This window comes from Oryctolagus cuniculus, chromosome 16 (genome assembly GCF_051225735.1).
Source record: "Oryctolagus cuniculus isolate XC-2025 breed Fujian yellow rabbit chromosome 16, ASM5122573v1, whole genome shotgun sequence".
NCBI lineage: Eukaryota > Metazoa > Chordata > Mammalia > Lagomorpha > Leporidae > Oryctolagus > Oryctolagus cuniculus.
Genome location: NC_142882.1, coordinates 76,275,536 through 76,290,239, shown reverse-complemented (window position 1 = coordinate 76,290,239; position 14,704 = coordinate 76,275,536). Strand labels below are relative to the sequence as shown.

The 14,704-nt window shown below is 44.5% G+C and overlaps 1 long non-coding RNA gene across 5 annotated transcripts in view; it reads right to left on the bottom strand.

Annotated features, from left to right (window-relative positions):
- Positions 1 to 288: 288 nt before the first annotated feature.
- LOC149121834 (uncharacterized) overlaps positions 289 to 14,704 on the bottom strand; it is a 48,248-nt gene continuing 33,832 nt past the window's right edge. The window contains exons 2-5 of one of the 5 annotated variants that reach the window (XR_016222780.1): positions 5,464 to 5,551; positions 3,549 to 3,669; positions 2,445 to 2,489; positions 289 to 788 (exon numbers count right to left, since the gene is read on the bottom strand). This is a non-coding gene — a long non-coding RNA (uncharacterized LOC149121834). Of the gene's footprint in view, positions 789 to 2,444; positions 2,524 to 2,659; positions 3,006 to 3,548; positions 3,670 to 5,463; positions 5,552 to 14,704 lie in introns of those variants that run through there. The other 4 variants (XR_016222778.1, XR_016222777.1, XR_016222781.1 and 1 more) reach the window with 4 other exon arrangements.

The window sequence follows — 14,704 nt, the reverse complement described above, 5'->3', positions numbered from 1 at the left end:
AACTCAGGGAAGATCAGCAACCACAAAACGTTGGCTATAATTTTCTGCAATTTGTCACATGCCCTCTTCAAGCCCTGGTGTGATAGTTTTCTTTTGTTTTTAAGCTGCAGATGGTAGCAAGGTAGTTTGGGCAAAATAAGAGCAAATTGGAATCTTCCTTCAATCCCCCTAAGCCTGGAGGCTACATTAACCCACAGGCTTTGTTTTTGTTCTGCATATGTATTTTATTTGGCCTACAGGGCATTCTTTTTTTTTCTCCCTCCCTCTCTCTTCTTGGATTCAGAATTTAAAAATCAAAAGATCCCAAGTTAAAAGTGGATTTTTACTTACTCTTGAAAAATCTAGTGACACAGTCCCAGACTCCTGTGAGGCAAGCGTTGTCCGAATCTGAGAACCTGCCACCTGGCTCAGGTGGGGCACACAGCTACAGTCCTCCAGCCCTGGGGTGCTGGCACTACCCTCTTGGACTACTGGTTGGTCCCACCCAGGGGAATCAGCCTTGGGTTCTGAGCTGATCCACACATATCGTTAGGGATATCTCCTGTTTAATTCAGGATTGCAATAGCCTAGAGATGCTGAGGCTGTGTTTGGGCTTGGCGTAAGGAGTTTTGATTGGTTGCTGATGTTCTCTTCGGGTACAGCGTGAGTGGGAGGCTGCACATGTGCCCTGCATGACTACTTACAACCCCGGTTTCATCCTGTTTAATCTCCTCTTAAAATAGGAGCCAGCCTGCTTCTTTCTGTACTCTTTCTGCAAACATCTGGTAGTGTTCACTTCATCTCCAAACCTGTAAACAAAACCTTCCTTAAGAAATCCCATTGGCTCTGTAGGAATCTCATTATCCCCAGCTTCTTTCCACGGCTCCTCAACTGCTTTACAAGCAGCTCCTGGTACAGAGTCATCGACGAAAATTCACAAAAGGGGATGTGCTAGTAAACTGTAGCCCTGGCTTTAAGATGGTATATGAAGTGGTAGAGATGGCTGTGGCCTGCTTGCTCATTCATTCATTCAATGGTTTGCTTGTCCATGCACCCATACACCCATCCATCCTTCTGTACTCTGGGCCTCCCAGCTTCCTGCCATAGGAATCAGGCAGAGGTAGTCTCTCCTCCCCTTAAGTGGCTTTCACATCCTCCTCATGGTTCCCTACCTATTTACTGCCCCTTGGCCAACCCCTCCAATTCAGCGGCGGCCAGTGTGTAACTAACCCTTTCACACAGAATGGCCTGCCACAAGTCCAGGGGTGGGAACCTCAGTGAGCTGCTTTTCTTAAATGAAACCTCTTTAGTCCTTTTAGGGATTCTGTTGTTGCAGCCACAAGGACCCTTAAGAAAAATACTTGGAGCCAGCTGGTCCCGGCCATCACAGAAGCCCAAGGGAGGAGCGCCACGGGTGAGGAACCACTCCTGAGATGTCTTGAAGTTGCTTGTATTTCAAAAGAATTCAGCTCACCACCACTGTGGCTTTTAGCCTCTCTAATAAAGCAGTTTTTAAAAAGCTAAAAACGTAATCTGCCTTTTAAATCTGCTCTCCCTGCTGAGTCTAAATGGGGTTGCAGCAAAATGCCTGGCCAGCATTAGAGTTCTCCCAAGTCAATCAGCTGAAATGGGGTTGCTTGGGGGTTTGAAATATATTTGAAAACACTCCAGGGGTGGTGCAAAATAACCGAACAAAGGCGAATTACATGAAAGGAAGAAGCAGGTGGAGGTTTATAAGGCTAAAGAATCACTTGTGTATTTTGGAAACATCAGAAACTGAGACAGCAATGCTGACCTTAGAAGTTCATCTATTTGATCATGAAAATGTTTTCCATTTGGACTTAGGAAAAGATTATGCTAATGCCCATGGCTTCAAATACGAAGTGTGGAATAGCCAAGGCCATGTAGACTCTTGGAAGACATAACCAAGTACCCAAAGCAGATCTGAGACTAGAACGTGCTACAGGCCAGGATGCCTGCATGTCGGATAATGTCTCAACACCTATGAATGGAGCAGCGTCATACATTTTCCTTGTCCTGTTGAAAAGGTGGAGGGGCCGGCGCCATGGCTCACTTGGTTAATCCTCCGCCTGTGGCGCCGGCATCCCATATGGACACCAGTTCTAGTCCCAGTTGCTCCTCTTCTAGTCCAGCTCTCTGCTGTGGCCCAGGAGTGGAGGATGGCCCAAGTCCTTGGGCCCTGCACCCGCATGGGAGACCAGGAGGAGGCATCTGGCTCCTGGCTTCGGATTGGCGCAGTGGCGGCCAGTTGGGGGTGAACCAACGAAAGGAAGACCTTTCTCTGTCTTTCTCCTCTCTCTCACTAACTCTGCCTGTCCAAAAAAAAAAAAAAAAAAGATTGTGGCAAGCAGTGCATGATACTATGGGTCAGAGTTACTTGGAACAAGGCTGATCTGAGGGAAATATGTGAAAAGTGTGGGTTACCTGACAAAAATGCAGCTTACCTGGTAGGGAAATCTGGAGGGTCTTCATCCCCACGGGAAGGCTCCCTGAATCATTGAGAAAGGAACAGGACGAGTTTCCCTGTAAATTTGTTAGTTACGTGAGCTGCCTTAAAATTTTACTTGGCCACATTGAATTCTATTCCTACAAGGGAAGAGAATTTAGTAATGTAAACAAACACACTGCTGAGAAATAAATTTTTACGCAGGAGGGTATGTAACACTCCTCTTCCTGTCCTTTTATTCTGTATGATGCAGAATGGATACCGTCGTTGGAAGCTCTTGCTCTCTTTGCTGGATGACAAGACAGAGGCCTACACTTGAAAATACGGTTTTTGCCAGCACACAATTGCTTGTTACCCTTGGAAGGCCAACATGTGTGCTAAAAGAAAGGCCTCGGAACACTTGAGAAGGTGGATGCATAGGGGTAAATTGTGAGGATTCAGGCTGGGTTTGGATAAGAAGGGAAACATTCAGTGGCTTCGCCAGGGCTGTTCCACACGACTTTGATCTGGGTATCTCAGGAGAATGAGCTTATGCTGTTCCAGCATTTTCTGGTTTTGGCTAGGCAAAGCATATAGTAAAGACATAAATAAAAAATAAAACCCAAAGTTTTTAATGGACTTTTAGAACTTCTACTTCTGGCTGCAAATGGAAGACAAAAGACAAATAGATATTGTTTTTAAAACGCTAAGCCAGGCTTTTTCAAACCTCAGAAAACATTGGGGCTTGATTAGGTTCAGATTTGGGGCAAGTTTCGGGATGCTGTTTGTTCTAGCAACTTCCTCCCAGTCTCTGTGGGCCGTCTGCTGGAGGCTGTTGTGGTCCTGGGAGCCATGCTCTGGAGCCCTAGGCTGGGGCATTGCTGCGACACAGGCTTCGGTCGTTCCTGGGTGCCTCTGCCCACGCTGCCTTCAGTGTGTCCTTGGACCTGGGCCTTCACAGGGCTGCACAGAGCCCTTCCTGTCCAGCCGTTGGTGTAGGCGCTCTGGTTTCCCTGCCACCCCCACACAGCTCCTGTGAGTGCACCGGTGCCCAGCTCCCTAAGAGGAGCACTTGTCCATTCCTACCTTCAGGGGAGCTCTCTTCCACTCCTCTGCGTCTCACCTTGGATGTGAGGGGTCCTTCTCGGATTCAGTCAGCAGGCTCTCTTTGCTGCGTCATTCATCCACTTCTGGAAACCCCTTGTTATCTGCTATATATCAGCCAGAAGGCAAAATTGTGATATCTGGGAAATAAAAGGTAGAAAATTAACATTTTATGAGACTCCGTCATGCTGTAAGCATGAGCTAGAAGCTTTATATGGAATCTCAGTTATAAGCCACATCAGTGTAGCAGTATCCAACCCTTAGCGTCAGGAAGACAATGAGAGAATTCAGAGGACACGGAGCCAGGACATGGCATGGCTCCCAATAAACACCCAATAACTGAGTCATTATCGCTATTCTTTAAATTCCTTCCAAGAAAGCAATTCATTCATCTCTGCCTTTCGTTAGGGTCTCCTGCAACACCTTGCTATTTATGGGGCTCTACACATGTTTGTTGAATGACTGAATGGACTCTTGCCAGAAGTGTGTTATTACCATTGCTGGTGTTCTGGTTAACAAGATATAATGTGACAGATTAGTTAGTGTTCCTTTATAAAAACCATAGCTTTGAAAAAGAATTTGAAATCAAAATTGTCCAGATAAGGCAACAATTTCCCCCTAATTTTATCTTAGTTTCTTTTCCTTCATTTTGTTATCAGCCCCGAGTTCCAATGAGCTATATACTTCTTACGCTTGGATGAAATACAAATATACTACTTAGATAGCATTGTTTGATAAACCCAACCAGTAAATGCAATGTTTTGCAGAAATGGAAACTAGCTTGAACTCAAGCCATGGGAATATAAAAGTAAAACTGTGAGAAAATAGAGAATCACTTAAAAATTACACTTGAGAAAGCCAATACAGGCAAATGTTATAAGAATAGCAATTATTTAGAATGCAATAATTTTTTAAAAAATTATTATTTGAAATAGAAAGATAAAAACAGAGATTCTCCATCTGTTGAGAGAGAGAGAGAGATCTCTATCTGTTGGTTCCCTCCCCAAATGCCTCAAACAGTGAGGGCTGGACCAGGCTGAGGATGGGAATAAGGAACTGAATCCAAGTTGTCTACGTGGATGTCAGGGACCCAATTATTTGGGCTACTGCCTGCTACCTTAGGAACAGGGAGTGATGCTGGTAGTCAAGTCCTTGTATTTCAACATGGCATGCAGCCATCCCAAGTGGTATTTTGTTTGCCCCATTAAATGCCCATCATTGCAATGCAATTCATGAATGCGGGAACACGTGATCAACTAAGAACTCAAATCTCTAGCGCTTTGCTTTCTCTGCTTCGGTTTTCTTATCTGTGAAATGAAGCCATGCAAGTTAATCTTTAGGACCTTCCCTCCTGAACACTAACATCGTAGGAGTCCATTTAATAACATTTATTTTCCAGCTTTCAAAAGTTTCTTATTTAAGAAAGAAGTACAAGGTACTATATATACATATACATATACACACATATATATTCTATATATGTATACATACATGTATGTGTTTTAAATGTGGTTTACTTACATCTGTTGAATAGTAGGTAACAAAGGTTGAAGATAAACGTAAACGTATTACTTAGCTTCCCAGAATGCTGGAAGGGAAGGACTTCAGAAATCACGGTGATGAAAGACAAAAGAATGGGCCTGAGGTCATTCGCTGGTTTTGTTCTGAGATCCCCACGCTCCTAGCTGGGTGCTCTTCATGTGACACCAACTTCACTGAATTGATTGCGTGCCTGATCATACTGACAGTCCCACGTAAACCAGGCCATCTCCAGGGCAAAACAGAGATGTAAGTAATGTCAGAAGCTAAGAGATTTATTGCTAACGTGCCTGAGAAACCTAAGTGATTTCTGCTACTATTCTATCTCATGAAGATTCTGGCTCATCCACCACCTATAATCAAGGGAAAAATCTAATATTTATTTATGTACTTACTTACTTCTTCCCCCAACCCCATCTCAGTCCACTGGAGGAATGTTTTGTGCTTTATCTATATTCTGTTGGATGTATGCAGTATCTCACTCTGTAAAACAGATTATAGAGTTCTATTAGTATAATAAATTAAATATTGAATTTAGAAGTTTACTATATTCCTAAATCTGTATATGTGAAATACATGAAATTTGTATAACTTAAATAAAATGGAAAAATTTATTTTGCGTAAAAATAAACTTATTTTTTTAAAATAAAACTTTTCCATTTAAAAAAGTAGATAAATTTAGAAGTTTCTAAAGATTAATGTTCTACTAGTTCTAAATTTATCCTCAAGAAAGGCAATGCCAGAGAGCAGAACTTTTTAATCTTTAATTTACTTTTGTGCTAGAAAACTAACAGAATTTTATGTACTGACATTTAAGGTTTGAATGGTACATTAGTGTAATTTTCAAGATTTCAACATGAACATCTATTTCATATTTTTAAAAAGAGACTGCAAAATTACTCTTCTTTTTGGGTTTGATAAATCCTCATTGCAGCATGGAGTTTCTCTTTAAAAAGTCTTTTGTAGAATTCATATGCTAAATATCAAACTAGGGAAAGTGTCAAACTTTGTAAAAATATAAAGAAATTAGAGCTTTCAATTTTATTAGCATATAGAAGTAGGAATCCTGTGGCACACATTTGAATACTAAAAATTTTACAGTGATGTTAATGCAGGAGACATGTATCAACTCTCTGGAAGTACAAATCACCAGGCTGGGTGCTGTGAGAGACTCCTTCTACTCCAGAGCTTATTATAAGCCAATATAAGGGGCCGAGGAGAAATGTTTTTGGCTTTGTGGACCATATGGTCTTTGTATGCTGCTATTGGAGGAAGAATGCAGTAGTAGACAATACCTAAAAAAGGGTGATAGTCGCCACCTTTTAATACAACTTCTATTTTTTTAAAATGCTTATTTATTCTCATCTACTTGAAAGGCAGGTTGTGAGAGAGAGGCAGGGAGGGAGGGAGCGGAAGAGGAAGAGGAAGAGGGATGGAGGGAGGAGGAGGGAAGGGGAGAGGGGGAGAAGAGGAGAGAGAGAGGGGGGGAATGAAAAATGGATGCAAACTCTCAGTAGAAAGAACTGGAAGAAAAATGCAGCCAGGCCAAGCCCAGGGCTTTGAGAGTGAGGAGGAGGTGAGCAGGGAGGGGGAGGGGTGGGGGTTAGAGGAGTGGAGGTGGGTGGGGTGGTAACAGCCTGGCCAGCGAAGCCCTTTTAGACTTTTAGGTAAGCAGAATTCGGGGGGCTTGAATCAGAAACCCGGGATCACTGGAGCAGAGGGAGGAGAAGTCAGCGCAGTGGGAGGCGGCCCCTCCGCACGCACCGCACGTGTGAGGTGCAGCCAGGCCTGGAGATCTCCGCGGCGCGGCGCAGTTTTAGCAGAGCGGCCTCATCTACCCACTGCCTGAGGTTCCCGTCTGAAGTCTCCCACTGCACCTGCTTAGGGAGCGAGGTCGCGTCCTGCTTACCTTGTGTCCTCAGTCACTGAAGGAAGCAAACGGCTCTATTCAGCACCTATTCATATATATTTATGTTGGATAAATGTTTACCTGAAGTGCACACTATTGGAATGGCTGTGAAAAGAACTTAGCTTCCCTGAGTTATCAGGACTCCCGCGGTACAGTTTACCCGAGCAGAACGTTCAGAGAACCTCTGTATTTATTTATTCCATGGACAACTGGTTCTCCTCAATGAGAATCTCCAAACTTAGGCTTCTGCTGCAAGAGCTGAGAGTCCCAGCTTTTCTTCATGAACATCTTGTACTATTTATACTACCATAAAAGTGCTGAAGGACCAGGCAAGGGCAAGAGAGTGAGAGTCTGTAATTCATTAGGTGTATGACTTGTGAAAGTGAATTAATCAGGCATCCATTTCTTTGTGGGGCACCTGTTGTGTCAAAGCACCTGTTAACATTACTCTCCCCGAAGTCGAGACGTTGATGAAGAACACAGAGCGGTGAGTTGGCTACTGTGGGAGAATACGTGGAGGCTTTTCAAAGCAACCGTGCCATCGTGAGCTCACCAGACAGCTGAGGGAACGGCATCCAAAGCAGAGGCCAAATGCAACCCCCTGGTCACACAGACGAGTGTGTATGTTCTGAGAACTGAGAGGCCTTTCTGAAGGAGCTGGAGTCATTTTGTCCACCAGCATCTCTTGTCCGGGAATCCACACCCCACCCTTCCACGTGGTCTCTCACTGCGCCTGCCTTGCTGACCAGTGGATGGAGTAGCCATCCAGAATGACCGTTCACAGTGACTTAGCCTAGTGGATGGAACTGAGTCAGGCAGAGTGCGTGGGAGACTCACGGAAGGACACAGGAGGGTGAGGCTATCTTCTCCTTTTGGATAAAGAGTTGTTAGAATTGGGGTTTGGGTGTGACTATGGTGTCATTTTCTGCCACAGCTGAGAAACGAATTCATAGCAAGCTAAAGAAATATGGATGAATATATATATATATACACACACACCATTACAAATGCTTTATATAAATCCACACACACGTATATTATGTATCATACATTACATATGGACACACATATATATATAACACATGTAATATCACACCCATGTATCCACAGATAGAGGGATACTTGGATAGAGGGAGACAAATCAGGTGATGTAATTTGAGCTACTGGGTCCAGTCATGCCTAAACAAACCATATTCCTAGATCTCCTAGTCTGAGTTATGCTCTCTTACCGTGCTGAGAAGGTTCCACAGCAACAGAAAACAAGACTGCAGAGAAACTGTCTGCTTTCTAGCCTAAAAAACTCGAGACTGCAGTTGGCATCTGGCAAAAAGAGAACATTGTCGGTCATGCCTGCCTCGGGTTCAGGACTGGGCCACTCTCCCTGCTGAGAGCCTAGGCTCGCACTTTCTCGGATGCCGGCTCCTATCTGCAGCCCCAAGCTTGTCTCCTTTCTCCTTCACTTGCCCATAATGCTTGTTTCCTCACAGTCACGCAGGTTGCCCTAATCCCATGACATCAGGCAATTTTAAGATAGGCCTGGGGGCTGGCACTGTGGTGTAGCAGGTAAAGCTGCTACCTGCAGCGCTGGCATCCCACATGGGCACGGGTTTGCATCCTGGTTGTTCCACTTCTGATCCAGCTCTCTGCTATGGCCTGGGAAAGCAGCAGAAGATGGCCCAAGTCCTTGGGACCCTGCACCAACATGGGAGACCCAGAAGAAGCTCCTGGCTTCAGATTGGCTCAGCTGCAGCCATTGCAGACATTTGGGAAGTGAACCAGTAGATGGAACGTCTCTCTCTGCTTCTGCCTCTCTGTAACTCTGCCTTTCAAATAAACAAATAATTCTTAAAAAAAAAAAAGGCCTATGACTTTCTCCTTATTCGTCATTTAAACTAAAAACCATTTTGAGTACTTGTTAGATGTTAGACACCACTTTATGTGCTAGGGATACAGGGGCAGTTTAGACAAGATCTTGCCCTCATGCAACTTATACTTTGGTGGAGAGAAATGGCCTGGACATAACTCAGACCGTGAGACATTCTACGACGAGAATAGATAGGGCTACATAGAGAGTAACTGGGGTAGACTTACTTCAGGTGTGGCAATCAGTGAGACTTCCATGGGGAGATGACACAAGCCAGCCCTGTCCCCCCAGTTATTTTAAACTAAACATTGCAGAGAGTTCATAGAAGAACAGCTCAGGCAGAGGGACTTGCAAGTGTAAAGGCCCTGGGGTAGAGAGGCTTTAACGGGCTCCAGGTGCTAGCAGAAGGCCAGTGTGGCTGAAGTGGTTGAGGAAGCAGACTAATTCCATACTGTGCAAGCCTTGTAAGCGAGGACAATGAGCTCTGAAGATTTATAAGTATGCAAGTGTCATGGTGTGATTGACTTACATTTTATAAAGTTCACCATGACTAGTTTGTAGCTGATGGATTACCAGAAGGGGCAAGAATCCAGTTAGGGAGATCAGCTTTGAGGGCCTGCAGCGTGGGCCAGAGGTGGTTAATGGTGGTGAGATGAGACAGACTTTGCCTGTGAACAGAACTGGCAGATAGACTGCAGGAAGGGAGGGCAGGCAGGGACTCAGCAGGGGGTCCTAGGGTTTGGGTTGAGCAAATGGAAGTGCGTTTTTCTAGAATGCAGAAGAATAAGGGAACAATTTGGAAAAAGGTCTCAATAGTCCTATTTTATGTTAAGACCCAGTAGGAGCTGTAGAAAGAGGTCGATACTGGACAGACCACGTTTCCTCTGCAGAGAGACACAACCAATCGGCCTAGTTTAGAGCCCGGGCACACCGAGGCCTTGTCTACTTTGAGTTCCGATTTCACTTGCATAAAGTGCTTACACCTGTCTAAGAAGCTGACGCCATGAGGAGTGGTGACAAGTTGGTTCACACACTCCGACTCAGACCCTGGGAGGGCACCCTGGTCAACACACCCATAGAGAGAGAGAATCCTGTCTATTATACCCCAAAGGGTTGTTAGCACACAGAGATTCTACAGCAGGAAGCTTGCACCCTCTAAAATGATCACAAATGCAATGGTTTAAAGAACCTCAAAGCTGTTTACTTTACCAACCCTACACATACCACTTTCACTGAATCAGTTGAAAAATTATAAAAAACTTCCATTTAACCAGATGGCCACAAAAATGAAACACACACACACACACTTTTGTGCTCAGTGGAAGAAGGTCATTTAGTACAAAGGCCAAACTGGCTCCCTAAGACTCTAAATAACAACTTAAGAATCACTTTGTATTAATTGAGGGAAAAATAACCCCTAATATTCTTGTCAGCAAGGGCTCCCAGCCTGGTGTTCTGTTGGGACAAGGCCCATTTGTGCTTCCTACTCTCACCTCCTGGCAAACGTTACAGCAGTGGTTTTAAACCTGGGTAAAGGGCTGTTCCATCACCTGCTCCTCCCTTCCAATTGGCTCTCTTGGAATTCAGCCTTTGAGATGCTAATCCTTCAGGTCTAGCCTTGGAGCCCAAGGCTGGCTTCATGGGTGTGTGACCTGTGCGGTGGCTCAAAAGCGCCCCATACTCTGTTTACTGCTCTGCTGTTTGGCAATGCTTAGCAACTTTCTCTTTAGACCTGTGTTTCTTAAGTGGAGTTTGATGCAACAACAAAGCTGGCGTTTGAGCAGAGGAGTCATGGGCATCATGGTTCCTCCGGCTCCCCAGGCACCCCATCTGCAGACGGCATTCCTAGTGTTCCAGGAGCACCTGGAGAACCCACGACATGTGGCAGTTCAACAAGGCTCAGAGTCAGCACCAGGTAAGTCAGTCACATCCAGGACTCTGTAGGAGAGATGGGGGGAGGGGTTTGTGGGGACTAACAGCCCCCCAAAGACCACATTTTCTGTTCAAACCCACAGTTGTTTCAGACATAGAAAAGAATGTTCTAAGAAATGCAAACAACCAGCAACCCTGTCATCTCTCTTGGTTTATTACATCCCTGTAGCCATCAATCAGTTATGCTAAAAATGATGACATGGAAAGAAAGGGGAACCTGGGGAATTTATGGTCCTTGTCCTTCCAGTCTTTACCCATCAGTGAGCTGAAGGTAGAGCATGGCGGTAGGCTATGCGCATATTGAGACCAAAAATAAAAACAACTGCGTCAGTTCTGTGTAGGATATCCACTGTTTGAAGAATGAAATACATGTGCATGTATAAGATATTCCAACAGCTAAACATGTCCTATAATTAGCATGGTCCTTTTTAAATTTGAACTGGTGCTTTGCAATATTTTAAAGTAGTGCATTCTCTTAGGAATCAAAATAGTCCTTCAGAAATTTCAATAGACAGTATTAATTTTCTTTCTTGATGCTTTGTTGGGGGTTGGTGTTGTGGTGCACTGAGCTAAGCTGCTGACTGAAACACTAGAATCCCAAATGAGCATTGGGTCAAGACTCTGCTGGGCCGGCACCGCGGCTCACTAGGCTAATCCTCCGCCTTGCGGCGCCGGCACCACCGGGTTCTAGTCCCGGTCGGGGCGCCGGTTCTGTCCCGGTTGCCCCTCTTCCAGGCCAGCTCTCTGCTGTGGCCAGGGAGTGCAGTGGAGGATGGCCCAAGTGCTTAGGACCTGCACCCCATGGGAGACCAGGAGAAGTACCTGGCTCCCGCCATCGGATCAGCGTGGTGCGCAGGCTGCAGCGCGCCAGCTGCGGCAGCCATTGGAGGGTGAACCAACGGCAAAGGAAGACCTTTCTCTCTGTCTCTCTCTCTCTCACTGTCCACTCTGCCTGTTAAAAAAAAAAAAAAAAGACTCTGCTGCTCCAGTTCCGATCCAGCTCCCAGCTAATGCACCTGAGAAAGCAGTAGAAGATGGCCCAAGTGCTTGGGTCCCTGACGCCCATATAGGAGACATGGATGGAGTTCCAGGCCTACTCCAGCCCCTGCCATTGCAGCCATTTGGAGCATGAACCAGTGAATGGAAGGTCTCTCTCACTCTGTCTCTCCCTTTCTAACTCTACCTTTCAAATAAATAAATAAATCTTTAAAGAATTTTTGTTTACTAACAATACAACAACTAATCATCTTGATTTTTAATTAATGAGGTTTAATTCAAATTTTATTGTACTCTTAATTTCTTAATGAGTCACACCAAACTCCTTTGCCTATAACATCTGTTAAGAGGAATCACGTTTTGCTGCTCCCGTGGAGGGAATTCTACTTGGGGAATACTCCTGTGTTCTGGTCCCATCCCAGTTGCTCCTTTGCAAGGTGACTTCATCAGAATCCTTGTACTGAGTTTGAAAAGAGCTGGGCATGCAAAGTCAGTGTGCAGCCACCAGCAGAAGCCCATCTGCTCAGCTCCTTGCTTCACACCGGCGGGCTTCCACGTGCCGTGGTCTAAGGTGCAGGTATTGGGTGGGAATATCTAGTCCTAGTCCTTTTAGGAAGCTCTTGTCTGTGACAGAAGAAACCTTCTCTGATATCAACTGCCTTCTTTCATAGGGTGTTTAATTCATTGTTACATTTTACTGATTTCTTTAAAATATTGAGGCTATTTCTCTTGATAGTAAAACCTGAATTGAGCACCAGTAATTTACAATAAAGGATCTCCCTTCCACCTTATTCTTTTGTCTTATTTCTCCACTCAGAATTCAAGAAGCGAGAAGGGTGACACTGAGTTCCAGCAAGGTCAACATCATTAGTACGGCTGGTGGTGACAGCTCCCGTACAATTCCATGGTGAGTTGAGATTAGTGGTTTCCATTTTCATTTCCACTTCCAAGCTCCTTTTCTATCCTATGTAGTTGTTATAACAGCTTAAGTTTCAGAGATCTGTCACAATATTCCCAAGGAGAAAAGAAAAAGTGAGCTAAGTGAAGCTTTGCAACATGCCTTGGGGGAGACAGACTGGCTCCAAGATTTAAGGCTTGCGCTTTCCTGCCCCAGACCGGGCAGACAGCAGTAACAAGTCGGTCCCGCGGTTCAGCCCTATTCTAGATGTGGTGGGATACTCTGCATTGAATTCACACCCGTGATGGCCGGTCCAAGGTGGGGACAATCAGATTACTGTGGCTTCAATTATTCCTCCTGGGCCAGCTTGTCAAAGAGCTTTTTCGAAGGGCTTTCTGATAAAGAGTTCCCACCCATCTCGCTCGCTCTCCCCCCAACACAGCTGCACATGTATTAACCAACTCCACTGTTTTTTAAAGACAGTTTCTGTCAGTAAAGATGGAAACGAAAGAACATGTTTCAGAGTGGTCCTCCCTCGACCCATTAAATCGCATTCTCAGCAGAGCTGACTTGACCCACAACAGACTTGTAACTTAAAACACTCACGACCAGCTATTCCTTGGCAGGGAAGGCTCTGTGAGCTAATGAGCTCCAGATAGCACTGGGGGTGGGCAGCAGGGCCTCCAAGAAGTCTGTGAAGTCCCACCTTGGGCTTCCTCCTTTAATGATGTCCAAAATAGACCCATTCATCTATTTTTAAACTTTCTAAAATTAGCAGGAGAAAAACAGAGTGCCAAGCTAAAGCCAGTAGGATACTTCATTACCTCTGTGATTAGCCTGACAAAATAAGTGACTGTCCATTAAACAGCAGTGACAGAAAAGGAGAAGGTTTAGAGGTCAATAGCTCCTGTGCTAGGAATCCCTAAATGTAGCGTTTCTCTAGGGACTGCGGGAATTAGCTGCTGACAAGCTAATTGCTCTTATTCCCTAATTAACCAAGCTTTGCTTCATTAGTAGTTTGTTGCAATTGGACAACATTTTCAAGGATCTAAAGATCTACCCAATGATAATTAGTAAACAACTGAAATGAAACCAGCCTCCACTTGTTGACAAGATTAATTGAATAATTATTGTTTCACTGCCAATAAAAAGAGCAAGGAAATGTAGCTAGGGAATCTGCATTAGTCTCTTTTTGGGCAAAATTTTCCCCTGAAACAAGCAAAAGCTTTCTATTCACAAGAGCTGTTGAATCTGGTCTATCTAAAGAATCCCAGTGTGGAATTTAATATCGAATTTGTTATGATTTATAGGGTTTTAGTTATTTTCAATAAAGTGTACTTTTTCATATACACATTTAACATCTGTATATATCATTTAAAACACTAACCAGATGGATAGATTGTGAACAAGCCTCTGACAAACGCTTCACACATATATAACTGCAAAAACTAATTGATTCAGCAATGCAAATTGTACTCAAAAAACTTGGCAAGTATCTCAGAACAATGTGTTTGCTTTAGTTTGACTTAATAGCTGTGATTTTCTGAAATTGTTCAACTGGTTTTTCAGTACTGGGTGCAAAAGACAAAAATTTACATCAAACTCGAAGATTCTTTTTTGTGTGTCATAATTAAGCGCTGGGGTGGATACTGAAGTTGGAAAATTGGTCACTGTGGACGATCCGTGATTTCGTTGTACTTAAGCCTGTTTTTTTCTTGTCAAGAATGATTTCAACCACACATCTCAAACTGTCAGTAAGAAAGGATGCCTGCTTTCTCTGACATGAGAGTTCCCTCTGGAACCTTGATGGGCTGTTAGTAAAAGCCCATTTGGAAAGGTCCAGGTTTTTGCCGACCCCTCTATCAGTAGGAAATAAGATCTCTCAGGCAACCATGGGGATGTCTACTCGCCCTGTTAGCCACGGAAGAGGTGAGTGCATCATTCTCCTCCCAAATGGGCTGACATGAATGGGCTAGCTTGAGCGCTGAAGGTAAACTCTGAGCAAGCAATCTAGAACCAGGGGACCCAGCCACCTCC